This window comes from Halichoerus grypus, chromosome 13 (genome assembly GCF_964656455.1).
Source record: "Halichoerus grypus chromosome 13, mHalGry1.hap1.1, whole genome shotgun sequence".
Lineage (NCBI taxonomy): Eukaryota > Metazoa > Chordata > Mammalia > Carnivora > Phocidae > Halichoerus > Halichoerus grypus.
Window position 1 is genome coordinate 9051084 of NC_135724.1, and position 15780 is coordinate 9066863.

The following is a 15780-nucleotide window of genomic DNA, read 5'->3' on the forward strand; positions in this document are numbered from 1 at the left end:
AATTACATTTATACCTTAGATAAATATAATTTCTTCTAAGGAAATGCTTCACACTTTTTGAAATATTACCTCATTTATCTTTCCAGCATCCCTGGAAGGCCAGAGTTAATCTTATTACTCCTTTCTTATATGTGTAGAAACTGGCTTGCAATGTATAAGAAAGATTTGCTCAGAGTCACAGATCATCAACAGGCAAAGTAGATTTATAATTCAAATTAGCAAGTTATTTTCAGGATGAAGGGATTTACCGTGGACTGAAATTGAGTTTATCTTCACTGTTATTTCTACCCTTGCCAGGTGTTTAGCTATGTGTCCACATCTTTCGTAAAAGGAGTCAGCCTCTGACCCTATCCACACTCTCTCCGTAGCTTAAAATTGTTCTGTCCCCTGAAATAAAAATCAATGGTTGAGCAAAGTTTTGTCTCCCTGGGCAAACTAGCTGTGCATTAAATATCAGCAATAAACAAAACAAAACAAAAAAGACAGCTATCATTCAATGGGGGCTGCATTTTACTTTAAGTATCCTTTATCAGTGCTGGGTAACTCCAGCAAGCTTAGGACAATATGTGACCAATACCTGGGACCTAGAGGGGAAAGTTGTCAAGGTAATTAGAAATATAATAGAGGTTTAGACCAGCAGGTCTTCCAGTGAACCCATTCCCTTGTTCCCTTGTTACCAACCCAGCCTCTCTAATCCTCGGTCCTGCTTCATAGGAGTAGCCACCCTAAATGCAATAGCTAACATTCTTCACTGCTTGGTCTTTTGTGTTTTATCTTTGAATTTTCCACATGGCATCCTTGTATCTACTATAGGAATACATAAATATTGGTAAATGCTGAAATTGTGAAGTCAGAGGTCATTTTTACTGTCTTGAGGAATGAGAAGTAAAAACAACCAGATAGACGACTTTCTCAAGACCTGTTGAAAAGGTAAAGAGAGAAGAATAAATGGCTGAAAGGACCAGTAGGGTTCAGGATGCCTTCTTGGTTTTAATATGGAAGTGACTAGAGATTATTAAAATGTAGATGAAAAGAAAGCAATTCTTTCTGACAGCTGAGAAAGGGTGAAGATATACCCTTGACATCTAATCCACGTTCACATGCAAAGGTAAATGTTTAAGAATCCAAACAATTAAAGCAAGTTATTGATTGACTCATTGACATATTTATTGGCAATACTTGTAGTTTCTAAATACTTAATACAAGTGGTTCTGACCCAGAATTTTGTAGCAGAATAACACTGGGGATTGTTCCAATTATAGACAAGCCCACAAATATATACATATTTGGAAAAGTTTTCCCATTTGGTGTTGATTAGTAGTTCTAATTAAGAACTACTGCTAAGACCACGTTCTACACAGATCTGAAGGCTTTGATTCTCACAAGTTGATATGGAACATGACAATTTTGGTATAAAAAGGAAAAAAAATAAGAACATAAAAATAAAAGCCTTAGTAGAAGGAAGTAGAAAATTCAGAAAAAAGTCAGTTGGTCATTTGATATATTTGCAAACATTAGGTTGTAGCTATTTTTCTCTGCAAAAGCAAACTCCATGTCTGTGATTTATTTTCTGTTGTTATATTGGACTTGAATGTAGCTGTCGGCTGCTCCTCTCTTGAGAGCTTTGATTTTCAAAGAAGAAAGCATGTGGGAGTGTAAACAGATCTTACTTATAAGAAACTTATGCTGATGAAACTCATTTGCCTTGCTGAGAAGTTAATTAGAATCTTCCTTACTAATACCACTTATACCTACTTCTTGGCTTATTCTTCTTGGCCTGGGTTGAAAAGGTTAGCAGACTACTTACAGTTCTCCTCCTCAGGTCCCAGGAGATGGGTCCTTCTTACCTTGTGTGGGCTGTGCATTTGGGCATATGCATACACTGTGTATACCTTGTATTTGCATATATAAAAAAACTGTTCAATGTTAATGTTGCAAGGAATAAATATGCGTGATAATGCCATGAGTGAAAATGATTGTGTCTTTTGAAAAAGGAAATTAAAAAAAAATAAGACTTTTCTATAAGTCTTAGAGAAAAAATATGTTTTAAGGGAAATGTGCTCAAAAAATCAAACTTCTAACATAACGAAACAAGAAACATTGTCCTTATTAAACTTAATCTTCTTTAAGTTTTAAGAGAGAAAAAATAATATTCCTAAAATGACCATTGTGAATGTATTTTTACTTTTACTATAATTGATTCTAAACTATGAATCTTCAAATCTAGGAAGATTATATGATTAAAGGTTATTGTTTCAGTTAACTATACCAGACAATATGAATTTAATTACAACACTCCATCTTTCTAGTGTTGATTTTCTTTTACTATCTCAAAATATTCTCTAAATTAGATTGTTATTTTCCTATGTTTGTTTTTGTGAGTTTGTAGAGACGATTTTACAGAATCAAACAACAGATTGTTGAAATTCTAAAAATACTGTGGCTCATAACTCTTATTGCTTATTACATTTGATGATCACATTTTATCCGCCCAACTGGATTATAAATTCCTGGAAGGAAGAGATTATACGTTGTACCTGGTTTCTCTTCTTCATACTCCACTGAAAATATACTTACTCTACAGAGTTCACTGCTTCTTTCTCAGTTACCATATCCAGTAGTCTTTCACACATCTTTGATCATTTTTTTCCTCTTAGAGACACTGGACACTGATTACTACTTCTTTTTTAGACTCTCTCTTAACTTCCTTAATGCTACATTAACATTTTTATGTCTTTGAATTCTTCTCTGTCTTCTTAATTGGCTCCCTTTTCTGTTTCAAGTCCCTAAATTTGGGTGTTCTATGGGATCTAGTTCTCAAACTCCTCACACATCTCAGAAAAGGTCTGTCCTCTGAATGCCACTTTATTGGTACTATTGTGAAAACAAGATAAAGCATGCCCTTGGCTCGAGGAACTTGTGGCACAATGTGGAGATAGTTCGCATTCAAATTCAAACATCCTAGTATCAGCTCAAGGTTCTCCCAAAATGGACCGTTTTTTAGCTAAAAGTATTTAATTACTCTGTTTTGAAAATGGTTATGTTTATGGTGTTGGCTTTTTATTTACTCAGATGAATGCTTCGTTTTGTTTATCTTTTCAAACACTGTGTCTCAGGAGTTTATTTGGTCTGCGTAGGTGATCATAGCAAGCAAGTAGTTAGGCAGATGGCGGGTATTTGAATTAGGCCTGGGCACCACCATGAGAGCTGTGGTGATGTAATTAACAAAGACATAGGCACTTGCAGGGAAGCGACAAGGTTTGGGAATCAAGATGGACTGTCTACCACTTGGTCATGGACTGGATTCAATCAGTTCACTTACCCTCTTTGTTCTTATTTTCTCTAACCAGAAATAATTCTTAATCCAAATGGTTGTGAGAGTTAAACGAGATAATTACAAATTTTTCCAGTTTGAGAGGTCATATTTTTGTTCAGTTCTGGAAAATTATCAGCCAAATACTGACTCTATATTGTTTTCTCAACTCTTTTTCTTTTTTTTTTTGAATTCCTCTTAAATTTAATATCTCAAGAAAAATCCTTCCTATATGCAATTTTGTATTTCTCTGATATTTGAAATTTTTCATATTTTATATCTATCCATGTCATTCTGGTAATTTCTTTTGATCTATCCTTTATAGACCCAAATTCTCTCTTTAACTATGTCTGGCCCGTGTATAGTCCCTCTGTTGTCCTTTTTGTTTCTATGACTATGTTTTTACTTTTAGGATTTCTACTTGGTCCTTCTTCACATTCCCTCTTATTTCATTACTTCCCACTTTTGTTTTATGGTGTGATTATTCCTTTTATACCTTTAGATATTCTAAACATACTTAATTTAAAATCCTTTTCAACATAGCTTAGCTGTGAGAGTAATATTAGCTCCCAATGTCAGCGGCTGCTTTTTTTTCTCATTTAAAAATTACAACAGAATTCAAGCTGAGACTATTGTTGTTATAGTGATACTATTTATATAAGCAGAGTTATAGCTTTAGTGGTAACAAAATGATTCTTTGTGATCTCATGTATTTTGAGGTGAGTAAATAATAACAATAAAAACTCATGGCTCCTTGTTTGGCTATACCAATTACAGAGGGCACCGTACCATCACAAAATAAATAATTGTTAACACCTTTCTTGCTTGAAGGCTTCCCTAGGTTTTTAGAAGTATTTACTACTTGGGGATTTAAGCACCTTTGGGATTAGTTAGTACCCATTATTTAAATTTTACAACCAAGTTAAATGACACAAACTAATAGGAAGATAAATCTTGGCTTTTTATGTGACCTTGTCCTAAAATAGTCTTGTTAACAAGTAACATATTATCAGCTCCAAGGCGGGGTGTGTGTTTATTAGTATATACCGTCTTCCAGAAACTAGGAAAGTGTTGACATCAATTCAATCATCTCTACTACTTACCTGGCAGAAACCATTACTCACCTTTGAAGAGGGATACTACACCAAAGAGTGCTCAAACATAATTTATTATTCTCACATCATCTTGTAAAAAAAAAAAAAAAAAAAAAAGGAAAACTACCATTCTCTTCATTTTTATAGATAGTAAATTATAAATGTATTTTTAAAAGAATATGTTTTCCTTTGTCCAACACAACCAATGATTATCTGCAGTTAACATCTATGTCCATGGATAAGTGATTTATAAAAACATAAAATATAGAAAAAAGTAAAATGACATTGAACATGATTTCTTCTTTCTTTGAATATTTAGAAAGTATTTTGTGATAATGTAAGACTTCACTGTTATCATTGAGGACAATAATTTTTATTGAATCTTTATTGCAGAAGCAAGTTAATAGATATTTGACTGTTAGACTGACAGGTAACTAATTTTGGCACAACTCGTCTTTTGAGTTGATTGTGGATTGTTTTTTCTTGTTGTTTGGGGTTTTTTTTACATTGTTTTTCTTCATCTCTGCAGAAAGCTCACAAATAGGGTAAAGAAGTTTCCAGGGGTCGGTGTTTTCATGGGAATGGAAGTGGGCCACACTACAACAGTGGTGCTGATCGATGAGAGTACAAGCCACTCTGATAGATCTGTGCTCTTACTCCAGGGATGTGCTTGGATGAAATGTCTCACATGGAGGATCCATTGAGTAAAATGGTACACTCATAAAAATCCTATATGCAAGCATCTTCTGGCTGGTAATTGTTTAAGCACTACTAGAAGATTAAAAAAAAAATAGGCTCTGATTTGTAAGGTGATAACTTCTCTGGTGTAAATACTCTCACAATGGTCTATTTCAAGTACCAACGGTTTAACAACCAGTTACAAAATTGGTTCTTGTGAGCCACTGCAAGCCAGCTCTAGCACTCCACTGGAATTCTTCCCCGTGTAAGTGTAATAGAATAGGAAAAAATAAAGCAGTTTGATGTGTGGTGATCCCCTCAAATACTTGGGACCCAGTTGAAAACAAGGACTAAGTTTTGCACCCAGAAAACTGTATCCCCACCAAAGGACAAAGATGAAATAAACAAACAAACAACGATGAGATGAATCCTATGATTGAAAGTGACTTATGTGCTCTGTTTTATTGCTTTTACTGGGATTTATAGAAAGAGCATGAGTGTTTGTTGTGTATTAGAGTCTTTTTTTTTTAATATCTCAAGAAAAATCCTTCTTGCTTCAAAAGGGCTAAATCAACAGAAGTCAAGAATAAATATCATTGCTTTCTACCTCCTTAACTTTTATCACTTACAGACAAAAAGATGTTTCTGCCAATAATTAATTGATGTAAAATGTGAACGTATTAAACAAACAGGATTATATGGCATTATTTGAATTACAACAGTTAAACCCATTTTCTTTTATTTCAGAGGGTACAGAAAACCCACTTCCTAAACTGTTTAATTTCTTCCAGGGGTAGTAACAGAAGAGTTCCAGTGGTTCTACCATTTTTAATTAACAATATTTTTATTGTTAGGAAAAATATTTCAGTAGCATTAATTAAAATGTCACTGATAACTTCATAGTTGCAATGACATACTTCTTGTCTTTCTCAGTGCCTGTGTTTATATTGCTGTACATGTCATTAGCATTAAATCATTAAACTTTTTTTCATATTGTTAATCTGTATATTATCCTTGGTTCATAGCTATATAGTACTTGGAGTTGATATATATCATAATTCGATTACTAGTGATTGTTTTAATATTATATTATACCATAATGAATATTATCCCAGATGTTGTAGATTCTTAAATAATTTCTTTTCATTTCCCCAATAAAATTAGCTAGAGTTTGTCATCATATGATGAAGTTATTCAGTGGCATCTCTTTATCAGGGCTTTGGTAACAAAACAGATAGTTTTACCAAGTGCAAGGTAAATTTTCAGAATCATATTTCTCTGTACATAAGATGACTACATATTTTTTCAAGAAGCATTATCTTTTATGTAAGCTTCTTCCCCAAAATCTTGACTCTTCTGTTTTTCACAAAAACTTATAATCTAACAGCTAAAATATTAAAATAAAATTTTGGATTAAAATAATACCCAGATAAAATATTTTAGAAATGTGACTTTATCTTTAATTCTCACAATAATCCTATGAGGTAAGTACTAATATTACCCCCAATTTACAGATGAGAAATCAGAGGCACTGAGCAGTTAATTAACATGCCCAATATTATAGCTGGCAGATGGCACTTTTTGTTGTATTTTCACAAGGTGTATCTGTGTTAATCAGTCTCCTGAGGCATCTTGAAAGATAACAGGTGTAAAGTAATTTTAGGTGGTTTAATAATAATGAAGCAATATAAAATATCATCAAATATAATACAAGTGCATAGAAATCTGACAAGGAAAAATTCCTTCCTGTAACTTTGGAAGGAGGAAAAAGAGCAAACCAAACTTAAAAATAAGTCAAACATATGGGAAAAGATAAAGATTAAATAACCAGGTAGATTCATCATTTACAATATTTTGAAATATAGTATGCCAAAATTACTTAATTTTATGTTTTTTAAAAATGTATATTTTTTAAAATCTAACTTCCTACCGTATTATTCTTCTGAGTTCCTTGGGTACCAAAGATGGAAGACTAATATACAGAGCATTAGAATACAATTGACTACTCTGATATCCAGTATTGTGTTTACAATTGAGCTATTTGTTTGTATATCTGAATCCCTTTTTTTTTTCTCTCCTACTTCATAGGGTCCTCCTGTAGGATAAAGAAAATGGTTTATTTAGCTTAATATATATTAAAAGTTGGCTGACACATAGCAGTTACTCAGTAAATACTTTGATAATGAATGCCCATATTAATAAAAACTTCCTGAAAAATTATAGTGTTAGAAAAATAGAAGTGGTATGCAAAGATATTTTCAAAAATGTGAGCAAATTTTTCTGGATCAATAATTTTGATGCTATACAATTTCCCAAGAGATGGTTGTCATTTAGACACAAATTCCTTTAGAATCATTTATTCATCTATCTATCTATCTATCTATCTATCTATCTATCTATCTATCTATCTATCATATATCATATATCATCTATCTATCTATTTAATATTTTGAGTTTTTATTTAAATTCTAGTAAATAACATATCCTTTAGAATCCTTTAGAGTTCCTCTAGAATGTAACCCTTTCTTAGAGAAAAACTCCAAGTCTTTGGAAAACTATGCTATTCACCCCAGTGTTAGGTGCTAAAACAATTTTCCACTTAGTTGAGCTGCTAATTTTAATGTACATAGTTCAGTTATATCTTACTGTATTACTTGTTAATGTTTATATCAATGAGAGTGCTATTCTGTATTTGTGTTCATGGTGGTTATTATAAGTAAATTACCTCAAATTCTGTTTGAAATTTGGGGTATCTTTTTTTTTTAAGATTTATTTATTTGAGAGAGAGTAGAACATGAGCACATGCGAGTGGGGGGAGGGACAGAGGGAGAGAATCTCAAGCAGATATCCCGCTTAGTGCAGACCCCTATGTAGGGCTCGATCTCATGACCCATGAGATCATGACCTGAGCCTAAACCAAGAAAGAGATGCTTAAGTGACTGAGCCACCAGGTGCCCCATATTTGGGTAATTTCTAATAAATAGGTAACTGTGATAAAACATAGAGTTTTTTATTATAATCAATTTTTGCCATGAGTTTAATGGTAATTAGTATTATCATACTATTGTAAAGACTAAAATTCCAAGGTTCTCCTTTTCAAAATTTTTTTTATTTAAATTTGATTTAGTTAACATGTGGTGTACTATTAGTTTCAAGAGTAGAATTCATCAGTTGCATAAAACATCCAGTGCTCATTACATCCAGTGCCCTCCTTAATGCCCATCACCCAATTATCCATCCCCCCACCCACCTCCCTCCAGCAACCCTCAGTTTGTTTCCTAGAGTTAAGAGTCTCTTACGGTTTGCTTCCCTATTTTCATCTTACTTTATTTTTCCTTCCCTTCCCCTGTGTTCATCTGTTTTGTTTCTTAAATTCTTACATATGAATGAAATCATATGGTATTTGTCTTTCTCTGACTGACTTATTTTGCTTGTCATAATACCTTCTAGTCCCATCCATATCATTCCAAATGGCAAGATTTCCTTCTTTTTGATGGCTGAGTAATATTCCAGTGTGTACATATACCACATCTTCTTTACCCATTCATCTGTTGATGGACATCTGGGCTCTTTCCATATTTTGGCTATTGTGGATGTTGCTGCTATAAACATTGGGGTGCATGTGCCCGTTCGTATCACTATGTTTGTATCCTTTGGATAAATACCTAGTAGAGCAACTGCTGGGTCAGAGAATTTTCCACCAGTTTTATTGAAATATAATTGGCAAATAAACATTGTATATATTTAAGGTATACAAAGTGATATTTTGATACATGTATACATTGTGAAATATATTACTACAATCAACTAATTAATGTACCTCTCACCACCATACATAGTTACCTTTGTGTGTGTGTGAGTGGGGGTAACACTAAAGATCTACTCTCTTTTTTTTTCTCTCTTGCAATGTGATTTCAGTTATATGTAGGGAAGTGGGTAGAGTATAGACCTAACTTCCTGTGTCCAAACAAGACAATGTAACTCTTGAGCTTTGAATAGGGCAAACTTTATGTCTAACACATGTTCAGTTGCCAAAATCATTTTCTACATAATCTCTGATTGTGTATTGTATTACCTCTGTGGGCTTAATTACTGGATTTTTTCTTGCATGCTATGGCAATTAAGATGAATGGTTTAAACAAGAAAAGCTGAAAACTATGTTATTCTTTCAAGTTTGAGATTTCAAAAATCCTTGGGAGAAGGAAGACTTCCCAAGTGGTTTTAGCTGAGAGTTTTATTCTCATTCAAACCTGCTATCACACATTACTTCTCATTCTTTATTTCTTTACCAGTCTAATACAAAGCCATTTCTCTTAAATGAAATACTGTGATTTTAAATGAAAAAAATATTTTTAACTTTCTTTTCCTTGTGTTCCCAAATGGAAACTGAACCCACCATCAGAGTTAATCTCTTTCTCCCATTAATAATCTATTTACCTTTTTTCTTCCTTCCACAGAATCAACTGTACTTGGTTGAGCTTAAAGGGAGAATTTCAAATAGCCAGTTTCAAAAAAAAAAAAAAAAAGGAATGTATTTTGTACCAAAGAAGCCCAACTGGGGCAGATGTTCAGTTTCAGTACAGTTCAATAAGTCTCCTGTCAAAAAGTTTTTTATTTTACTGTAGTAACCTGAAGTAATGCAAATGTTCATTTATTATTTGTTTTTAGTTCAGAGTGAATTCCTTTAAAACAATAAGCTCTACTTTTCTCACATAATACTAGGGACCTGTTTACTATACCTAAGGCAAATTATAAGGTTAATTTTTACTATTAATCACTTTCCCAAGAACTATGCCTTAATTTCCTCATCTGTAAAAGAGGTGGGCTGCTTGCATTGAATGATCTTTAAGTTTTCTTACAGATACAATCTAAAATTATTCTATGTTCTGTGTGGGTGGTTAAAAACCACTATTGGGATAACACAAGATTTTTCTTAGGAAATTAAAAAACAAGACTTAAGACATTAAAAATCTAAGTGCCTGGAAATAAAATCATGGGAAAAACATTGAGAAAATAAAGTGTGGGGGGGGGGGAGGGGAAGAAGACAAAGGAGAAATGCAGGATTGCCTTTATTAGATCGTGTTTCTCCTCCTTCCTCCCCTCTTTGAGCGCTACTCATTGCTAGATCCCTGCTAAGCTAACAAAAACACAGCCATCCTCATCGGTGACTGTGCTGTGTTAAGCTGTGAATAGTTGAAATGTTGATGACCCTCCATATCAGAGGACAATCAGCTTCTCTTTTTCAGCTTTGTCATCCACAATTTCATATACTCAGTGCTCTGGCAGGATCAGGCAACATCCTGTTCTAATTATATACCCCACACATCTCAGCTTATCTCACGCTGTTCCCTTTGTCTGAAATCTCCACTCGCCCTGTCCCAACCTTACAGATTTCTAGCCATCACTCAGGGCCTGGCTTTCATGAAGCCCAGCTTGATATGATTTCTTTCTCAAGACCATTGCAAACAGCTTTATTTCACAGTTATTTGTGCCCTGCTTTTATTCCCCTTTTTAAAATTCAAGTTTTTATTTCACAAGGTCTATGATAGTGCATCTTACTCATTTTTGTTTTCTCTCTCCTTTCTTGCCTTGGCTCCTAATACAAAGCACATAACAGGTAGATTTAAGATTTGTACAGAGAGTGCATGTCCCTCAAATTAACTTCCTCTTTAATGAGTTTTGTCTGCATTTTATAGGTATGAGAGAGAACACAGCAGGGCAGATAGCATCCAACAGGCAGTGATGGAGTAAATAGCTTATATTTTAACATTTTCTATAACTATCTATATTTTCTCTAAGTAGAATGTACATTTTCCAGTAAACATTATATCTTACAGATTTTTTTTTTTAATTCCTTTAAGACAAAGAGATACAGAGAGAGAGAGAGCATGAGCAGGGAGAGAGGCAGAGGGAGAGGGAGAAGCAGGCTCCCTGCTGAGCCAGGAGTCCGATGTGGGGCTGGATCCCAGGACCCTGGGATCATGACCTTGAGCCGAAGGCAGACGCCTAACCATCTGAGCCACCCAGGAGCCCCCAGATCTTTTTATATAGACAATGAGTTTTACTTCTTTCTAAATTTTATAGTGTGGCTCACAACATATTATTTAAAGATTCTATTTATAGATGTAGCTTTGAAAATTCTTGATTTTACACACCTTGTAAAGTGAATGGTTTCGTAGACAGGATATTTCAGAAGTGGATGAATCAAAAGTAATGCATGTTTTTTATTGACAGATTTTGTCAAATTGTCCATCCAGAACTCTCAAAAATGGGAGATGAAAATTCCCATTTCCCCACACTGTTACCAACACCAGTTCTTTTCAACCTTTATACTTTTTGCTATCTGATGGACAAGACGTTGTATCTCATTGTGACCTCAATGTACAGTTGGCTGATTACCCATGATAGTTTTTACTTTTTTTTTTCTGACTTGTTCCTGTTATGAATCTTCTTTTATAATATTTATCTTTTTTCTTCTTGATTTTGAAGATTATTCATCTATGAGTATCGTTTCTTGTTTTATGTGTTTCACGTATTTCTCCACATTTTTCTTTTTTAACCTTGTAATTTATTTTGTTGCATGGGAGCTTCATATTATTATGTATTGAAATTTGTCAATATTCTGCTTATGGTTTTTGCCATTAATCTTTGATAAGAGATTATTAAACCAGTATTGTTCTATGTTTTCATATAGTTATTTTGTTTTATATATATTTTTAGATTCATTTATTTATTTGAGAGAGGGAGAGACAGCATGTGAGCAGGGGGAGGGGCTGAGGGAGAGGGAGAGAGAGAGAATCCTCAAGCAGACTCCCTGCTGAGCACAGAGCCCAACTCGGAGCTGGGAGGTGGCAGGTGTATGGGAGGCTTGTTCCCAGGATGCTGAGATCACGACCTGAGCTGAAATCAAGAGTCGTCTGCTGAAGTGACTAAGCCACCCAGGTGCCCCTTATGTAGTATTTTAGAGCATAAAATATTTAGCTTATTATTCTGACTAGAATTCACTTTTGCAAGTGGTGTGAATTAATGATCTAAATTGGGTGTGTGTATGTGTGTATCCTAATCGCATTATTGAAGTTCATTTACTTGAAATAATAACTTTATCTATAATAAAATTTCATATATCCTTGGGTCTTCTTTTATACTTTCAATTCTGTTACATTGATGTGTCTATTCTTACACCAGTATCACACTTTAACTTTTTTTAATAACTTTTGTATCTGTTTTAACAAATATTAGGATAAATTGTTCCTCACAGTTCTTACAAAATAAAATCAATAGTTCCCATTTATTTTTTTCAAGTGAAAATTGAGATCATCTTGTCAAGGTCTGTTTTAAAAATTCTATGGAGGTTTTCATTGAATGAGTAAATTCAGGAGATTGAAATACTCATCTAGTTGAAAAGGTTGAGTCTTTAAATCCACAGACATAATATGTCTTTCCTTGGATTCAGACTTTTAAATTTTCCAATGAAGTTTTATAATTTTCCTTATCAAAGTTTTAGACATTCTGGCTTTTTTTCCTATGTACAATATAGTTTATTTACTATTGTAAGTTGAGGTTCTCTTTTATTGTTTTTCAATCAAATGCTGTTGTTTTCTAGGATAATTATTGATTTTTGCCTGTTGATTTTGCATCTAGTCACATTACTGAATGCTCTTATTTGTTATGATACCTTAGTTAATTCTCTTGGATTTTTAAGTGGACAATTAAATTATTTACTAGTAAATCCAAACTATTCCAGTTTGGATTATTTTTTCTAATAATTTAAATTTTATTTCTTTTTATATTCTTCTTGCATGTGCTGGAATTCTAGGAAAATGCAAGATAATGATGATAATAATGTGCATCCTTAATTTTTTCCTTAACTTTAATGAAATTTTTCTAGCTTTTTTTTTTTCAGTAGTTATTTTACTTGTTATTGGGTTTTGCTATGTGACTATATCAAATTAAGGGAAACCTGGGGTTTTTTGTTTTTGAGTTGGGAATGTTTGTTCAATTTTACCAAGTGCTCTCTTGTCATTTAGGGGGAATAAGATGCTTTTTTCCTAAAATTGGCTCATAGGGTAAATTACAATAATATATTTTTTGAACCTTTAAAACATCTTTGCCTTTTTGTTTAACCTATTCAACTCTGATGTATTTTTTGTGTACTATTATAGATTTTATGTGTACCATTATATTTAGGATTTTTGCATTTGTATTCATAAATGAAATTTATCTAGGGTATTTTGTGTGTTTTTATGTGTGTCCTTATTGTCTGGTCCTGTGCCATAATTTGGTAAATCTTGCAGAATGAAATAGAAGGGTTTTATCATTCTGTAGGTTCTGATATGCTTGTTTCTTAGCTGAAATTATTTGCTTCTCTATAGTTAAAGTCTCTCACAGATGCATTACTTTCTATTACCATGTCATCATATACTGCTATTATTTCCTTAACTGGATATAATTTAGCCAATGTTGACTCATAGGAATGTGCTTCTGTTCTTAAGTTAGCATATAATTAACTTGCTTTTTAATAATTCAAGACAGATCAAATCCTAGATAATGTGTTTATAAATAAAAAGTAGTAAAGTTAACATTTGGGCAGAATGCACTTATTTAGTTTTTACACATATTGTATTTAATTGTGGATATTTACAAAAATATTTTATAACATTGCAAAATATGTTTGAGTTGATATGCCATTCATTATTATGCCTTAAGGTGACAAGTCTTTCAGTTTCCCATTTTATTTGTTGTTTTTCTCTTTAAAGTCAAACAGAGCTGATGATAAATTTGAAGCTTTAGCAGTGATTCTTCAACTTCACTCTAAATTGAGACTATCTCCCTGCTGTCCTAATTGAGTTGCTCATGGTAACCAACCCTTTGATTGTTTTCTGGTGTTTTAGGGGCAGGTTTCCTTGGGATGATTTATCCAGGTATTAATGCTACTACCACAACATGATGGGTGATCCTGGTTGATTTTTGCTTCATTTGTATTTTCCTTCTGCCTTTTCTTCCCCATTTATTAGAAACTCAAGTGGAAAATGCTGAATGGACATCCTACCAAAGAGGAATATTCCTCATTTGTTTTGAATATCTAAGATGTAGAACACAAAATAGTATAGTAGTATTGACTTGTTTATTAACTTTAAATATATCTTACATATCCACTTACTTTAAATAAACAAAAAAAAATTAATTCCTTGGAAGTTTATAACATACTCAACATAGAATACAAAAATGTACATGTATATCTCCTTACATGTATAAAATTATACAATTATACTTCTCCTTAGGCTAAAGGTTTTACCTTCATAATTTTCAAAGCTATCCATTAATTCTCTTTTTGATTTTTGACTGTGGAATTTGGGGAAGGAAAAAAAATTATGCCCTTTTGGAGTTTGTGCAAAAATAAGAAAAGGAATAGTCTTACATTAGTAGCTTAAATGAATCTAAATATCAATCCTTAATAGAAAGATTTAATATTGATTTAAGTGAAAAGTGAGATATAAGCAACAATTGAAAACCTGTGACTACAAATATTATAGACTATATATAGGAAGTGAGAAAAGGTCCCTAAGGATTTTAGGGCAATACTTGAAAAACACTGAACATTTTGGGAACACATTGATAGAATGAACTTAATATAGACTTTATATACCACTTAAAATGAGATTATCAGTTTGTTAGAGGTAGATATACATTCTTTTTGTCTTTCTAAAATACTTTTTTCATGATTATGGAAAGAACATTTTACATGACCAATGTTATTTACTGACGTATTCCTAAAGTACTCAATCCAGTTTACCTATCGAAAACCATAAAACATAGATCCACAAAGAAACTTACAGATAAGTTAATAAAATTCCCTAATATTTCAGAGAAACTTGAATCAATATCAAAAGCCACATAACTGGAGAATTGCAGAACCACGGTCATAAGGAATCTGAAAACTTTAGATTATATTTTTTTATAATGTTTTACACTGAAGCATCATATCCCATCGTACCACAGAATCAGTAAATACATTAAGTAACTTTGAGCACATTCCTGCCAAAAAGTTGTTAATGTTACTATTTTTATTTGTAAACAAGTAATCCTTTTTTCTTGCTTAACTCTATTAGTTAATTGCCTTCTTTCCATGATCATATACCAGGTATAACCTTTCTTGAAAAATCTTACATATGCAGATAACATTTCCACATTCAAGTAGACAAATGGAGTTTACAGAAACACATTAAATAATTTATTTTAAAATATTATTCAAACTTTGGGATGCTTATAAAGGTGATTTATATGTGTACTCCCTTGCCCCGAATATGCTACATTTATCCAACCTTCACCCAAGTCCTTGTCTTGGACTCTGCTTTTAGTGGAACCCAATGTAAGAGATAGGAACATAAAAAAGAGATATAGATTTAACCAGTCTTCAAATATGTATTTCTGTGTATACATATCAATATGTTTTATAAAATGCATTCATGTACATAATGTATATGCTTTGTGAGACTATTTGTACATAAGACCATGTTATAAAAGATATTCTGGTTGTGACATCTCTCACTCCTCCATTGATCTCTAGCGCTGGTCAGGTGTAGCTGTCAAGTTTGTCCTTGATTTCTGTGATTATCCTAAAGTTGCTCAATCAACACAGTTCCCTTTTAACAATTAACAATTTACTTAGCAATTTACTCATTTATTCATAGTTCC